This window comes from Pipistrellus kuhlii, unplaced genomic scaffold, assembly GCF_014108245.1.
Source record: "Pipistrellus kuhlii isolate mPipKuh1 unplaced genomic scaffold, mPipKuh1.p scaffold_m20_p_18, whole genome shotgun sequence".
Taxonomy (NCBI): Eukaryota; Metazoa; Chordata; class Mammalia; order Chiroptera; family Vespertilionidae; genus Pipistrellus; species Pipistrellus kuhlii.
The window spans coordinates 6,920,837-6,936,012 of NW_023425493.1; positions in this window are offsets into that span (position 1 = coordinate 6,920,837).

Here is a 15,176-nt window from a genome sequence, read left to right on the forward strand (position 1 = left end):
GATGTCCCATTCTGCCCTGAGTGCCTCCGTCTCTACTGTTTGCTCTTCTCTGGGGCAGAAAGAGCTTCCTGATACCTGGCTCAAACCCTCTTCCTGAAGTTAAAAGCCAAATTCCTTCTCTCTCTCTCTCTCTCCCTCTCTCTCTCTCTCTCTCTCTCTCTCTCTCTCTCTCTCTCTCTCTCTCTCTCTCCTTGGGGGGAGGGGGGGGAGACAAGGGGTTGGTGCTTGCCAGCAAAATGTTCCCTTTGTCAGCGGTTGAACAAGGTCCCCACACATACCTGTTCCCAGGTGCCTTGGACAAGCGTCCCAACAATGCAGATGGGAGGCAGAGCGCTGGAGGCCGGGCTAGCCGGTATCTTTGTCTCCTCCCTGGGGTCTTATCTGGAGGGATAAATGCCAGTGGCCGAGGGCTGTTGACTTGAAGACTTCAGAGTCACAGGAGGATGCCTGTGAAGGGATGACCTTGCTGTGGCCACGGGCTGGGCATTGGGGGCCCTGGGCTCCAGCGCTGGCTCTGCCACCAAGCAGGTGTGCTGGGCAGCAAGTCCCTTCCTTATGCCGGGCTTCCGTACGGAGAAGGCTTGGCCAGGTCCCCTCCGAGGGCGCCTCCGGCTGGGAGGCAAAGAAGAATGGGGAAGAGAGGAGAGACAGGGAAGCCATGGAGCCGGGTGGCCTGGGCACACAGTGGTGCAGGAGGGAGCAGAGAAGAGAAAAGAATCAAGAATCTGCCTTTTGAGCCCTGGCCAGTGTGGCTCAGCTGGTTGGGCATCTTCCAGGGTTTGGAAGGTTCACAGGATGGATTCTGGTCGGGGGTTCGGCTTCATTCCCCATAGAGGTCAGGTATGGTTCTCTCTCCCTCTCCCTCCTTCTCTCTCTAAAAATCAATTTTTAAAAAAATCTATCTTTGCCAAAACCGGTTTGGCTCAGTGGATAGAGTGTCAGCCTGTGGATTGAAGGGTCCCGGGTTCGATTCCGGTCAAGGGCATGTACCTTGGTTGTGGGCACATCCCCAATGGGGGTTGTGCAGGAGGCAGCTGATCGATGTTTCTCTCTATCTCTCTCCCTTCCTCTCTGTAAAAAAATCAATAAAATTTTTTTTAAAAATCTATCTTTTAGTCATTTAAGGAGTTTAACATGAAAAGGAGGAAGCACTTACCCCTCCAGCAGGTGACCCTCCAGCAGGTCACCCTCCAGGTTCCCAGGTTCCCAGTCCCTTTGACATCCCCATTGGTGGCCAACAGAGCGACCGGGAGCCCCTGGGTCCGTGAGGGGGTGTCCCCACGGCCCCGCGAAAGAGGGCAGGAGACGGGGGGAATTCCAGGTCAACTGGAAAATTACAGAGCCCAGAGAGGCAGCTCGTGGTATTTTCCAGGCGTGGGGAAGGAGCCCTGGGAGCAAGAGGGAGGTTTCCCGCCTCAGAGCGGTAGGAGTCCCCTTCTCCTCTCCCTCGTGTCTTGCCAGAGGCCTGCATGCCTTAGGCCTTGTGTGCCAACATCCTGGTGTGAGATCCCGTATCCACCCAGGGCCTGTCCACCTGGACAGGTGCCAGGTCATACCTCCCCAGTTCAGGTGACTCTTCTGGGCCAAGCCAGGCAGATGCACTGTCCAGGGCCTGCCCGCACAGGCTGCTGTGAAAATGCTCCCCTCCTGCGCCATCTCCAACCTCCAAAGGCTGGGGTCCCTTTGAGGTCGCTCTGCTCCTTCCCCTGTCCGCCTTAGGGTCCTGGGTGAACAGTCTTTTAAGTAAAAAGGCCACCTCCTTTTTCTGCTGGCTAAGCCTCCTCGTGTAATAATAATAGTAGCCACTAACTATTACTAATTGTGCCAATCCTTGTTCTAAATGCTTTTCATGTATTTATTCATTTAATTCTTATGACATTCAAGAGGTGGGTAGTATTTTCGGATAAACTGGGGCAATCCTTCAGTCCAATCACTATCCTTCCTCCCTCTCTGCTATCCCCCTTTCCTCCTCTCCCCTCCCCCTACACACACACACACACACACACACACACACACTCTCCAGGAACCAGGCAGAGGCAGCCATCCCTCACTTAGCCTGGCCAGTGACTTCAGAGCCTTAGAGCAGGTCCCAGCACCCAGACCACTCCTCACAAGGCTGGGCCCATTCTGGACGATGCTCCTTTGGGTCTCAGTTGCCCACTGAGTCAGTGGTAGGAAAACCATTATGTCCCTTTCCCTTCCTCCCTTCCTCCCTCACCACACACACACACACACACACACACACACACACCCTGCTCCCCAGCCACTTCCCATTTCTAGGAAATGGGGATGACGTGAGGAGCGAGGCCATCCTTGGGGACCTGCTAATTGTCTGGCTGAATATTGGAGAAACCAAAGATGCTGGCAAAAATGCATTAGCAGCTTCTCGCCCCGCCCCCCACAACCCCTCCCCATTATCCTTGGGCTCAAAGCAAGCATTATTCTCTTCCGACAGAACAAGCCACCTAGCTGGGGCTCGTTGCCCTGGGAGATGGCTGAGCCAGGAGCACCTGGAGCTCTCCTGATGCTCCCATCTCCTCTGCCATCTCCACCATCCACAGGCCATGCTCCCCTTTGAGGTCTCTTTGCGTCTTCTCCCCTGCCTGCTTTAAGTCAGGGGCGAGCAGGCTTAAATATAAAGGCCACCAGCAGGGCCAAATCCTGGCTATGGACTTGGAAGGGGGAGGGAGAGGTCCTCTGGACACAATTTAATTTCTGGGGTTTTGCTTTGTGGCAAAATAATCAGCTATGTACATCAAAAGTATGTGGCTGGGCCAATACGGCTCAGTGGTTGGGTGTCGACCCATGCACTAAGAGGACACTAGTTAGATTCCCTGTCTAGGCACATGTTTGGGTTGCAGGCTCAATCCCCAGTAGGGGCCGAGCAGGAGGCAACTGATCCATAGATGTTTCTCTCCCTCTCCCTCTACCTCTTGAATCAATAAAAACATTTTTTTAAAAAAAGTATGTGATGCCCTAGCATATACTACCCTTTACCTCTTTGCACACAATATGCCACAATTGCCCAATCCTCACAGCTTCCAAATGCACAGTAACATTTATTCTAGTCCAGTGGTCGGCAAACTCATTAGTCAACAGAGAGGCAAACCGCTGCCCTAGCGTCGGCCTACAGACTGAAGGGTCCCATGTTTGATTCCGGCCAAGGGCACATGCCTGGGTTGCAGGCTCAATCCCCAGTGGGGCGCATGCAGGAGGCAGCCAATCAATGATTCTCACTTACCATTGATGTTTCCATCTCTCCCTTTTCCTTCCTCTCTGAAATCAATAAAGAAATATATATATTTTATCTATTTTTTAAAATATATTTTTATTTATTTTTTACAGAGAGGAAGGGAGAGAGCTAGAAATGTCGATGAGAGAGAAACATCGACCAGCTGCCTCTTGCACACCCCTTACTGGGGATGTGCCCGCAACCAACGTACATGCCCCTGACAGGAATCGAACCTGGGACCTTTCAGTCCCCAGACCGACTCTCTACCACTGAGCCAAACCGGTTTCGGTGAGAAATATATATATTTTAAAAAGTATGTGCGTGATATTCATCTCATTCTTAAAATCATGAAAAATTAGAAATAATTTAAATGTATCAATAGAATAATAAGCTATTGGATAAGCAAAATTATGAAAAATCCATATAATGGAACATTATGCTTCCATTGAAAGTGGTGATGAAGGAAGAATTTTAATTGACTGGGAAATGTTTATAATATACTAGAGGCCTGGTGCACGACATTTGTGCCCTGTGTGGGAGGGGGTCCCTCAGCCCCGCCTGTGCCCTCTCTCAGTCCAGGGGAATGTCCAACTGCCAGCTTAAGAGCAGGCCTAAGCCGGCAGTCAGACATCCCCCAAGGGGTCCTTAGAACAGAGGCAAAAGAGGCTCCTGCCACCACCATTGCACTCACCAGCCATGAGCCTGGCTCTGGCTGAGTGGTGTTCCCCCTGTGGGAGTGCACTGACCACCGGGGGGGGGGGGGGAAGCTCCTGCATTGAGCTTCTGCTCCCTGGTGGTCAGTGTGTGTCATAGCGACCGGTTGTTCCACTGTTCGGTCTATTTGCATATTAGGGTTTTATTATATAGGCTTACTAATAAAAACAGCCAGCTACAAAATAGTAATTACAATTACTGGGGCTCAGTTGGTGGGCGTGTCATCCTGTGCACCAGAAGTTTGTGGGTTTGATTCCAGTCAGGGCACATACCTGGGGTTACCTGTTCCATCCCTGGTCAGGGCATGTATGGGAGGCAAACAATCAATGTATCTCTCTCCCTTTGATGTTTCTCTCTCTCATCCTCCCTCTCTAAAAAATATCAATTAAAAGTAGGTGTATAGGAATGCAACGTGATCTCCTGAACTGGATCTTGGAACAGAAAAGGGATATTGGTGGAAAGCTGGTGGGAACAGAATAAGGTCTGCAGGTTAGTAAGCGGCACTCCAGTATTGATTTCTTGGGTTTGATCATGGTTCTATGGCTATGTTCACATCAGAGAAAACTGGTTGACGGTTGTGGGCTTGATCCCCAGTAGGGGGCTATCCCTGATGTTTCTATCTTTCTCTCCCTCTCCCTTCCTCTCTGAAATCAATTTTAAAAAAATATTTTTTTAAAAAGGCAATGGCTTCAGTGGGCCGACCTAGACCAGAGGAGACAGTGAAGAGGAGCCAGGTCATAGGTGAGTTCACTGAGGGGCAGGTCCGAAGCAGCTTTAAACAGGTGACGTGTGAGCGGCGAGGGGCTGTGCAGGGCTCAGGCACCCGGTAAGGGGTGAGCCTAGATGAGCACAATAGTCCTTTCCAGCTGAGAGTCAATGAGACCCCTCCACTCTCCTCTCAAAGGCAGGAACTCTGTCTGGCAGCCTCCCATCTGGGGGTAGGGGGGCAGAAGAAGGAGGGGAGGTGCAAGCAGAATGCTCCATCAAGGAAGCCTAGTTCAAAGCCTGGAACTGTACCTGCTCAGTGTTAGAAACGGAAGTAACAGGGCAGATTGGGACTGGGGTTGGATACTTGATGGGACTCGTTCAGGGCATTAAGCAGAAGCAAAGATGGTAATGCTGTCCCCTCCCTTTAAGGTTTCAGGCGAGCACCAGACAGTCTTCCTAAGCCAGTCTCTAAATGGGGAAGACACTTCGTTAACTGGGCTGGGCTGTGAAATGCCTGGAGGGAGGAGGTGATTACTTCATGGTGAATACCGGGAATTCTGCTCAGGAGCTGGGTGCCTGAGGGGCTGACTGCGGGTGGGTTAGCAACGGGGAGGGACAGCCCGAGGCGACAGCTCTGCCAGCTCCACACCCCCACGCAGGTCCTGCAGGGAGTCAATGAAATGCTGTGTGCTTTCGTGGAAAACACGTGGGCTCAGGGACCAGACAGACCCAAGGCCACTCACTATGCATCTAGACATTCTGTTCTCATTCAATAAACATCTATTAACTAATAATTATGAATCAGGCTCGATGCTACAATATAGTAACTTTACGCCTGCAAGTGAGTCATTTAACTTCTGAGTCTCAATTTCTAATCAGAGCTCTGGCCGGCAGGCTGGGCCCGGGATCCCAGTTGATTAGAGCCAAGGTTTTGGGCTCAATCCCTGCTCAAGGCACATATAAAAAGCAACCAATTAATAAATGTATAAATAAATGGAACAATATCCCCCCCCCTCAAATCAATAAATAAAATAAATGTATGCTGAAAGACACATTTGTTGGGGAAAATGAGGGCTATTGTGCAAGTAATGTCCTTGGAGGAGAATCTCAATGCACGTTTGTTCATTCTGTCTTGTGTACAGAATCCTAAATGAGATGCAGAAGGACATACAAGGACCATCCCCTGCCCTCACGGAGGCTTCCATCTTCTCTGGGAAATGAGAGGGACACAAAAAGATTACTACTCAGCAGCACGTCGGCAAAGTCTCAGGGCCCCGACCCAGCTCCAGAGGCCTTAAGCCATCAGAGCTCAGCGGGATCAGCCCAGGGAAGCCGGGCAGCGTGGTGAAGTTTAGAACTGAGTGTTCAAGTCGGCGTGCCGGTGATCGTGAACGATAATAATTACTTGTTTCTGGTTTGTGCTGAACGGCTTACCAAGCACTTTCACAGACGCGGTCAGGCTCAGTTCTCACAGTGCCTGTAAGGTAGGCAGGTGCAACCTGGTTTTACAGTTGGGGAAACGGGTCAAGTTACTCGCCGAGGGTCGAGGGTCGCAGAGCTAAAGCCCTCCCCCTCGTCCTCACCGTTGCACCTGCGGGCGCTCGGAGCCCTGGGGTCCCGGAGTGGCGGCAGAAGCCAGGGCTCAGCTCTCCCTGCATCAGTGCTGCACTCCGTGGTGTTGCTACAGCAGCAGCCCAGACAGGGCCCAGATCAGTAGGCAGAGGAGCTCAGAGTTGGGGGGGACTAGAGGGGTCAAGCGAGGGGCAGGAGGGTGCAAGGGAAGGGGCCCCAAGGTCTTGCTCCCATTTTCCTGTTTGGCTGACTCTGGGCTGTGAGGCAGGAATGCAAGGAGGATGAGTCTGCGATGCCCGCCATCAAATGCTCACACACTATTGACTCGCCCAGAGGCAAGGAGGGCCGCCCAAGAGGAAAAACTCTACCACGGCAGCAAGAAGGAAAGGGAGTCCGACTAGAGGAGGGGCTTCCCTGGGCACCTGAGATAAAATGCGAAATCTCGAACCCCTTTCCCGAGCTGTCCCCCGACCTCGAGCTCTCGGAGTCCAATGCGATACAGCCCAGGGGTAAGGGATGGGTGGGGTGACCTGTGGCAGACCCCATCTTGGAGATATGATGTTGGGGATCCTGCAGGTGGGGCAGCTTTTCCCGTTCTGGAAGGGATGGCCTAGATGTGCCAGGAGTTGTGGGGGAGAGGCTGGGGCTGGAGTGACTTTTGGCAGGATTTACTACTGAACCTGCGTGTGTGCGTGTGTGCGTGTGTGTGTGTGTGTGTGTGTGTGTGTCTGGGGTGAGGGGATCTGATGCTAACTTAAGTGCCTATAAAGCCATTCTCACGGTCCTGATGCAATGCTCAGGGTAATAAGCAGCTGAGTAATTAGTAATTAGGCTGTGGACTCAGGGTAGGTAGGTGCCTCTTCTGCACGCTCCATCCCCAGGCCTGCAGGACAGAGAGGACAGGTCTGAGTCCGGGTACCTGGCAGGGCCGGCAGCCCCTGACTCTGGAGCTCCAGAGGAGCAGAAGGATTTGGTGGGAACCCCCTTCCCACCTCCTGCTGGGCTCCAAGACAAGGAAAAGGAGGAACAAGCCACAAAATCTATAGCCTAGACCAGTGGTCGGCAAACTGTGGCTCTCGACCCATATGCGACTCTTTGGCCCCTTGAGTTTTTAGCAAAGGCCAGCTTAGGAGGACCCTAATTAAGTTAATAACAATGTACCTACCTATATAGTTTCAGTTTTTAAAAAAATGTGACTCTCAAAAGAAATTTCAATCATTGTACTGTTGATATTTGGCTCTGTTGACTAATGAGTTTGATGACCACTGGCCTAGACTTTGTTTTGTTTTCTATTTCTCTTTTTAAAAATGTAACGTATTTCTATTGATTTCAGAGAGGAAGGGAGGGAGAGAGAGAGATAGAAATATCAATGATAAGAAAGAATCGTTGATCGGCTGCCTCCTGCAGGCCCCACACTGGGCATGTGCCCTGACTGGGAATTGAACTGTGACCTCCTGGTTCATAGGTCTACGCTCAACCACTGAGCCACACCGGTCAGGCTTGATTTTCTTAATTAATTCGTTCCAAAGTCCCTCTCAGGGCTACTGCGTACAATTAATTGCACGGTAGTGACTGCGCACCATCTAGCCATGTTGGCCAAAAGATGCCTCCTCCGTTCAATGAGAACGGAAGAGAAAGAACGCTACAACATCGACCCCCTGCCTGTCCAGCAGGTGAAGCAGCTGTGAGCGAGGTGTGTTACTACAGCAGCTGTTTGGAGACGTCACACATGCATGGGGGGGTCTGCATCTGGAGGGGCAGGCCGCGTCCCCCTCCACCTCCTCTCAGCAATGACAGCCCCTGTGACACTCCTCCCCATTTGCATATTGTTCCCCACATTTTTCCTTCTTCCCCATCTCCAGTTACTCTTTATTTTAAAAAAATATATTCTATTGATTTGTTTTTACAGAGAGGAAGGGGGAGGGACAGAGAGTTAGAAACATTGATGAGAGAGAAACATCGATCAGCTGCCTCCTGCACACCCCCTACTAGAGATGTGCCTGCAACCAAGGTACATGCCCTTGACCAGAATCGAACCTAGGACCCTTGAGTCCACAGGCCGACGCTCTATCCACTGAGCCAAACTGTCAGGGCCCCAGTTACTCTTTATTGTTCAACCCCATTGTTTCCTAAGCTTTGTTTTTTCTTTTCTTAATTAATTTCGGAGTGCCTCCCAGGGCTGCCACGTACTAACACAGCTGTACATGTTAGTCACTCTGCAAGCACAAGTAGGCAAGGCTCTTGGCTGTACCTGCCTTTTCTAATTTGCATAAAAGTGCTCCGTGGGCTGGGAGTCGCCCTGGCACCTTCGGTGGACCAGGCACTGTGCCCGGCGCTGAGACACACTTCCTGTCCCGTCCTCCCCTGGGTCCACCCTCCTTCTCCTCCTCCTCCTCCTCCCCCCCCCCCCCCTTTAGTCTGGGCCCTCACCAGGAATGGGCTCTTAGAGACGTGGTAGGGGGCAAAGATCATGAACGCTGAGGTTACACAGACTCGGCTCGCTGCCTTGCGCTGCCCTTAAAACCAGCGGTAAATTTGGGGCAAACGACCGAACGCTGCTGAGCCTAGACTGCCCTCTGTGAAGGGATTATCATTCCCATCCCTCAGGGCCGGGTGAGCATCGGAGCGGGCTTCGCTTCATGCCTGACAGGGCAGTGGATAATTACTGTCCTCGCTCCTTCCCTCCCATCCCCGGCCGCTCAGGCCATTACCGGTTCTGTCCCCTCACCCTGGACAGGAAGCACGTCTGAGTACCCGCTCTGGGAAAGCACTAGTCACTCACAGGCAGACAGCACCGTATGCAAAGCACTTGCTCAGACACCTCCCATTGGCCCTGAGGGGCGGTCAGGAAAGGTGTCAGAAGTACCGAGGGTTTTGTGGCTCCCGACTGTCAGGGCTGGATTAGAACCCAAGTCCATTCCCTTTGGGCTGAGCTCTCCCCCCTCTCCCTCCCACGTTCTATGGGGGTTTCCAGAACTTTACTGACACCTTCCAAGAATCACAGGGGGGCCGAAACCAGTTTGGCTCAATGGATAGAGCGTTGGCTTGGGGACTTAAAGGTCCCGGGTTCGATTCCGGTCCAGGGCATGTACCTTGGTTCCGGGCATATCCCCAGTAGGGGGTGTGCAAGAGGCAGCTGATCAATGACTCTCTCATCAATGTTTCTAACTCTCTAACTCTCTCCCTTCCTCTCTGTACAAAAATCAATAAAAAAAATATATATTAAAAAAAAAAAAGAATCACAGAGGGGAGAGGCAGGCGACAGCTGAAACTCTCCCATTAAGAACCTGCCCTTGCCAAAACCGGTGTGGCTCCGTGGATAGAGCATCGGCCTGCAGACCTAAGGGTCCCAGGTTCGATTCTAGTCAAGGACACATGCCTGGGTTGTGAGCTCCATCTCCAGTATGGAGTGTACAGGAGGCAGCCGATTAACGATTCACTCTCATCACTGATGTTTCTCTCTCTCCCTCTCCCTTCCTCTCTGAAATCAATAAAAATATATTTAAAAAAGAAGAAAAAAGAAAAAAAAGAAAACCCTGCCTGGCCGGTGTGGCTCAGTGGTTGAACATCAACCTATGAACCAGGAGGTCACAGTTCAATTTCCAGTCAGGCCATATGCCTGGGTTGCAGGTTCAATCCCCAGGAGGGGGCATGCAGGAGGCAGCTGACCAATAATTCTCTCTCATCATTGATGTTTCTATCTCTCTCTCCCTCTCCCTTCCGCTTTGAAATCAATAAAAATATATTTTTTTAAATGTGAAAACCCTTATTACTCATGGGCCATGTGGAAACCAGTGGTAGCCTGGTTTTGTTCTGTGTGTCTCTCCGTCAGAGCAGCCTTGGGTATCGGCCGCCTTACATAAAAAGAACAATAAAGTTGAATAAAGGAGTATAATAGTACCCAGGCTCTATTTTGCTATCTTTGGATAATCCTGTGGATTTACTTATTTTTTAAAATGTATTTGTATTGATTTCAGAGAGGAAGGGAGAGGAAGAGAGAAATAGAAACATCAACGATGAGAGAGACTCATTGGTCAGCTGCCTCCTGCATGCCCCACACTGGGGATCGAGCCCCAACCCAAGCATGTGCCCTGACCGGGAATTGAATCGCGACCTCCTGGTTCAGAGGTCAGTGCTCAACCACTGAGCATCGCCATGCAGGCTGGCTTTGCTTTTCAAACCAGCGCTTATTCCATATCCATTTTGTGCTTTCACACACAATTCTCTCACTCTGCCCACAATCTCAACGGAAGCACTTCTAGTCATCTGAGGAAAACAATGCAGAGGCAACGCCATGTTCCTGGGGCTGCACAATTACCACCTGGTTAAGCCGACGTCCAAACCTCTACTCGGTTTTCTAGGCTCTGGGGTCAGCGTTCTGCCCTCATTGTGGATCTGTTCTGCCCCACCGCAACCTCAGGCGGATTCATGAACATCCAACACAACGTTAGGAAAGCCCCTTCCAGATGCTGCGGACACACTGGTGAATGGGGCAGACAAGGTCCCCTCATCTTGAAGTATATGTTTCAGTAGGGAGACCACATTCATAACTAAATAACTTCGGATAGGGATGAAGGAAGGAAGATGAGATGATGAGTGAGAGGGCCTGTGGGCGGGGCTAGGGAGGGAGTCAAGAAAGAAAGGACCCTCTGAGGAGGTGACACTGGGACCGTGAAAATGAAGAAGCCCACCCCAGGAAGATCTGAGGGGAAGGCACAGGAAAACGGAACAGCAGATGCAAAGGTCCTGAGGCAGGGCCAGCCAGTAAGAAAGATGAGTGCCAGGAATGGAAAGAAAGCCAGAGCAGGAAGAGGAGGCAGAGACGGGGTTGGATAAGTAAGCAGAAACCGGACGGTGAGAATTTTATTCTTGTGCAATAAGAAGACACAGAGGGAGTCAAGCAGAGCAGTGACCTAATCTAATTTATGTTTTTAAAGACCATTTTGGGCCCTGGCCAGGTAGCTCAGTTGGTTGGAGCATCTTCCTGATATGCCAATGTGGTGAGTTCGATCCTTGTACAGGGCACATGCATGAACCAATCAAAGAATGCATCAATTTGTTGTTTGGAACAACAAATGGATGTTTCTCTCTCTAAATCAATAAACACAAATTTTAATTAAAAAAAAAAAATAAAGATCGCCCTAACTGGTTTGGCTCAGTGGATAGAACGTCAGCCTGTGGACAGAAGGGTCCTGGGTTCTATTCCGGTCAAGGGCATGTACCTTGGTTGCGGGCACATCCCCAGTGGGGAGTGTGCAGGACGCAGCTGTTCGATGTTTCTCTCTCATCCATGTTTCTAACTCCCTATCCTTCTCCCTTCCTGTCTGTAAAAAATCAATAAAATTTAGAAAAAAGAAAATAGAGATCACTTTGGGAGGTGTAAGTCTGGCAGAGGGGGGTATCAATAAATTCAGTGAAAAAGTGATGAAGGGCACAAAGACGTTTGGAACAGAATAGAACAGGGCTTTTTCTGTGGCCACTATTATGGGATGGAGGGCCCTGAACCAGGGTGGGGCTCCTTCTGATTGGTCGCATGCAAGGGAGCTGTGTCTCCATCTTCCTTCTCTTATCTCCCCTACAGCCACCCCCACACTGGAGGAAACAAGCCCTCTGACACCCCGAGAGCCACGGGAGAGAGAACCGGCAGAGGGAGAAGGCCGAGGCATTGGGAGGCGGTGGCCTGCTGCCCCCTGTCCTCCCAACGCCTGGCTTCCAAGGCCAGGGCTCTTCCCGCCCCGGCTCTGGCCCGGCCTGGACCCGGGAGGCGCCGGAGGCGGGGTGAGCAGATGAGAGCAGGGAACAGGGTGCCAAGAGCCTGCACCTCCTTCTCTTCCAGAGGAGGGACCCGAAGGGAGGCGATGCTTGTTCCAAAGAAACGAGAGTGGGAACAAGGAGGGGGGAGAGGGGGTCTACTTCTCCTTTTCCAGTGGCTACAGCTGGAGAAAGTCCCATGATAGGATCAGAGGTTAAACGTCTTTGTCAGACCACAGGGGGGCTGGGAGGAGGGCAGCGCTGGGACCAGGCAGTTTCTGGAAGGCGCTGGAGGCACCACGGGCTTTGGCTGCTTGGGGTTTAGAATGGAAGGGGGCGGGGGGGTTGTGGGCAGTTTGCAGGTGTTTGGAGGGGAAGGCATCCTGCCCAGCACACCCTAATGACCATTCCAAAGAGGGATGCCCAGCCATAACCGGTTTGGCTCAGTGGATAGAGCGTCGGCTTGCAGACTGAAGGGTCCCAGGTTCGATTCCAGTCAAGGGCATGTACCTTGGTTGCAGGCACATCCCAGTGGGGGTGTGCAGGAGGCAGCTGGTCGATGTTTCTCTCTCATCAATGTTTCTAACTCTCTATCCCTCTCCCTTCCTCTCTGTAAAAAAGCAATAAAATATATTTTTTTACAAACATTAAACAAACATACAAACAAAGAGGGAGGCGCCCCGTCCTTCTCAGGCCTCCAAGGAAGCCAGGACACGCTCCCCTGGAACGCAGAAAAGCCGAGTGGGAGTGGAGCCCGGGTCTCCCAGGCCCCTTTGCCTGGTCCTGCTGTGCTTTGAGCCGACACCAGTGCTGCAGAGAGGCAGCCTGCACCTCACCCAGCCGCTGCTGAGGTCTCCCCTTCTCCCCCGCACCTTCACCCAAATCCACCCGTGACTCTGAGGCTTCCTTTAGACCAGACTCCCGCCCAGGCCTCTCCTGGTCAGCCTCGCTCCCACGGGGAGGGGCGGGCGGAAGGAAGCGCGTTTATTCAGGGGCTCCTTCGTGGGAAGAACGTTATAATAATTCTGTTTTCTTGATTCCCTGTGACTCTTCTGAAAAAGAGATTTATCTTCATTAACAGATCAGGAAGTGGCCACTCGGAGATGTGAGTGCCTTGCCCGGAACACACAGCTAAGAAGCGGTGGAGGCGAGATAGGGATCAATCAGGCCGGCTTCCAGAGCCCCCCCTCCCCCAGGCTCTCCCACGAGGCCCCATGAATCACAGCACACCGCCCTCCTTCCCTCTCACCTGGATTTTGAACCCTCACCTGCCTTTGTTCCCACTACAACCTGCTGTCCCGTCATCCAGCTGCTCAGGGCCAGTGATGGCCGTGTGTCTGTTGATCAATCCTTTCTTCAGACGGTGCCTTGACGCTTGGTTGGTGGTTGAAGGTAACCACTGTCACCCACCATTCATTCTCTCCTCGTCCTTCACCCCGAGCCGGCCAGAGCAGATCGTCCTCAGTCACTACCGAGGAATATGGGCCGAGGGGCCCCTGTGGATGCTGTCACTGGATAAAGGGACCCCTTTATCACATAAAACCTAGACGTGAATGGCCATAGCGGCCGTATATGTAATCCCCCCGAAGTGGAAACAACCGGAGTGTCTCTGACAGGCGGACAGTAAACAAGCTCTGGTCCTAGCACACCCCGAGGCCGACTCACCAACACAGAGGGAAGAGCTGGCAGCCCCTTGGGCAGCATGAGGCGGAGAACAGCCAGACCCAGAGAACCGTGTGCTGTGGGACTCCGGCCACAGAACAGCTTTGAAATGAAGCTCCAGGGAGGAAGCACAGAACAGTGGTAGCCACGGGCTAGGGGAGCGTGAGGAGGCTGTGGTCTTAAAGGGCAACCGGAGGGGTCCCTGCTCACTGCCTCAGAATGGGAATGGGACAGTGCGGGCATACACAGGTGACAGCATCGCACAGACATGACTACACACATGCATCGCATGTAAGCACGCACGCAAAGGACAGTGGGGATTCGGAATAAGATCTTGGGACTGTATTGGAGTCAACACCCTGGCTGTGATGTACTATACTAGTAGTTTTTTTTTTGTTTGTTTTAAATATATTTTTATTGATTTCAGAGAGGAAAAGAGAGGGATAGAGAGTTAGAAACATCGATGAGAGAGAAACATCGATCAGCTGCCTCCTGCACACCCCCTCCTGGGTATGTGTCCGCAACCAAGGTACACGCCCTTGATCAGAATCAAACCTGGGACCTTCAGTCCTCAGGCCAACGCTCTATCTACTGAGCCATACCCGTTGGGGCATCCCTGGCATTTTTTAAAGGAGAATTGGGAGGGGGCACTTAGAGATCAGGGGGTCAGAGAAAGCACCAGAGAGGCCCGCTCCCTCCTGGCTGCCTAGCACCGAGTCCCTGTGGGGACTGAGGAGACTGCTAAGCCATGGTGGGGTGTGTCCGCTCGCGCTCTCTCTCCCTCTCTCTCTCTCTCTCTCTCTCTCTCTCTCTCTCTCTCTCTCTGTCTCTTCCCCTCCTTCCCCTCAACAGTGGAAAGAGGAAAGGTGCCCAGAACCCTCACATCATCCTGAAACCTGCTTCGTGAGTGAGTTTTCTGGGGAAGCAGCAGCCCAGCTGTTTCCTGCCCCATAAACGCTCCCTCCGCGCCCCCCTCACCTATCACCTCTCCTGGGACTGTTTTCTGAAGCCGCCTCCCAGGGACTCTGCTGACGGAGAGAGGGAGAGAGGGAGGGAGGCCCTGGGGACAAGGAAGGCTTGGCAGCCCTGTCCCAGGACCTCAGCCAAGGCCCCCCCCCCCCAGTCCCCCTCACCCGCCTCCCCACTGTGTCCCAGCCCCCCTCCAGCCCAGCCCGGAGCAGCCGGCACTGTCCCAGCAGCTGGACACAGCAGGGTGGGACGGCCACACTCCCTCTGGCTCCCAGGCAGCAGCTGAGGGGCAGAGCATAAACAACTCGCTTCCCCAGGGCCCTGGGACACAGGCCTCTTTCCACCACCTACTCTCAGCCTGGCCTTGGGCTCCTCACAGGGTCCGTGCCTCAGCCATGCCCGGCGCCAGGCTGGCAGGCTCCTGCTGAGGGAGGGCACGTTCCCTCCAGAGAGGGCCCGGCACTCCTGGGAGGGGCAGGGGAGGCCAGGAGCGGGAGCTGCCTCCTTTCTTCTCCTTCCCCTGATACCCATGACCGACCAACCGACCGGGTGGCACCAGGCACTGGGG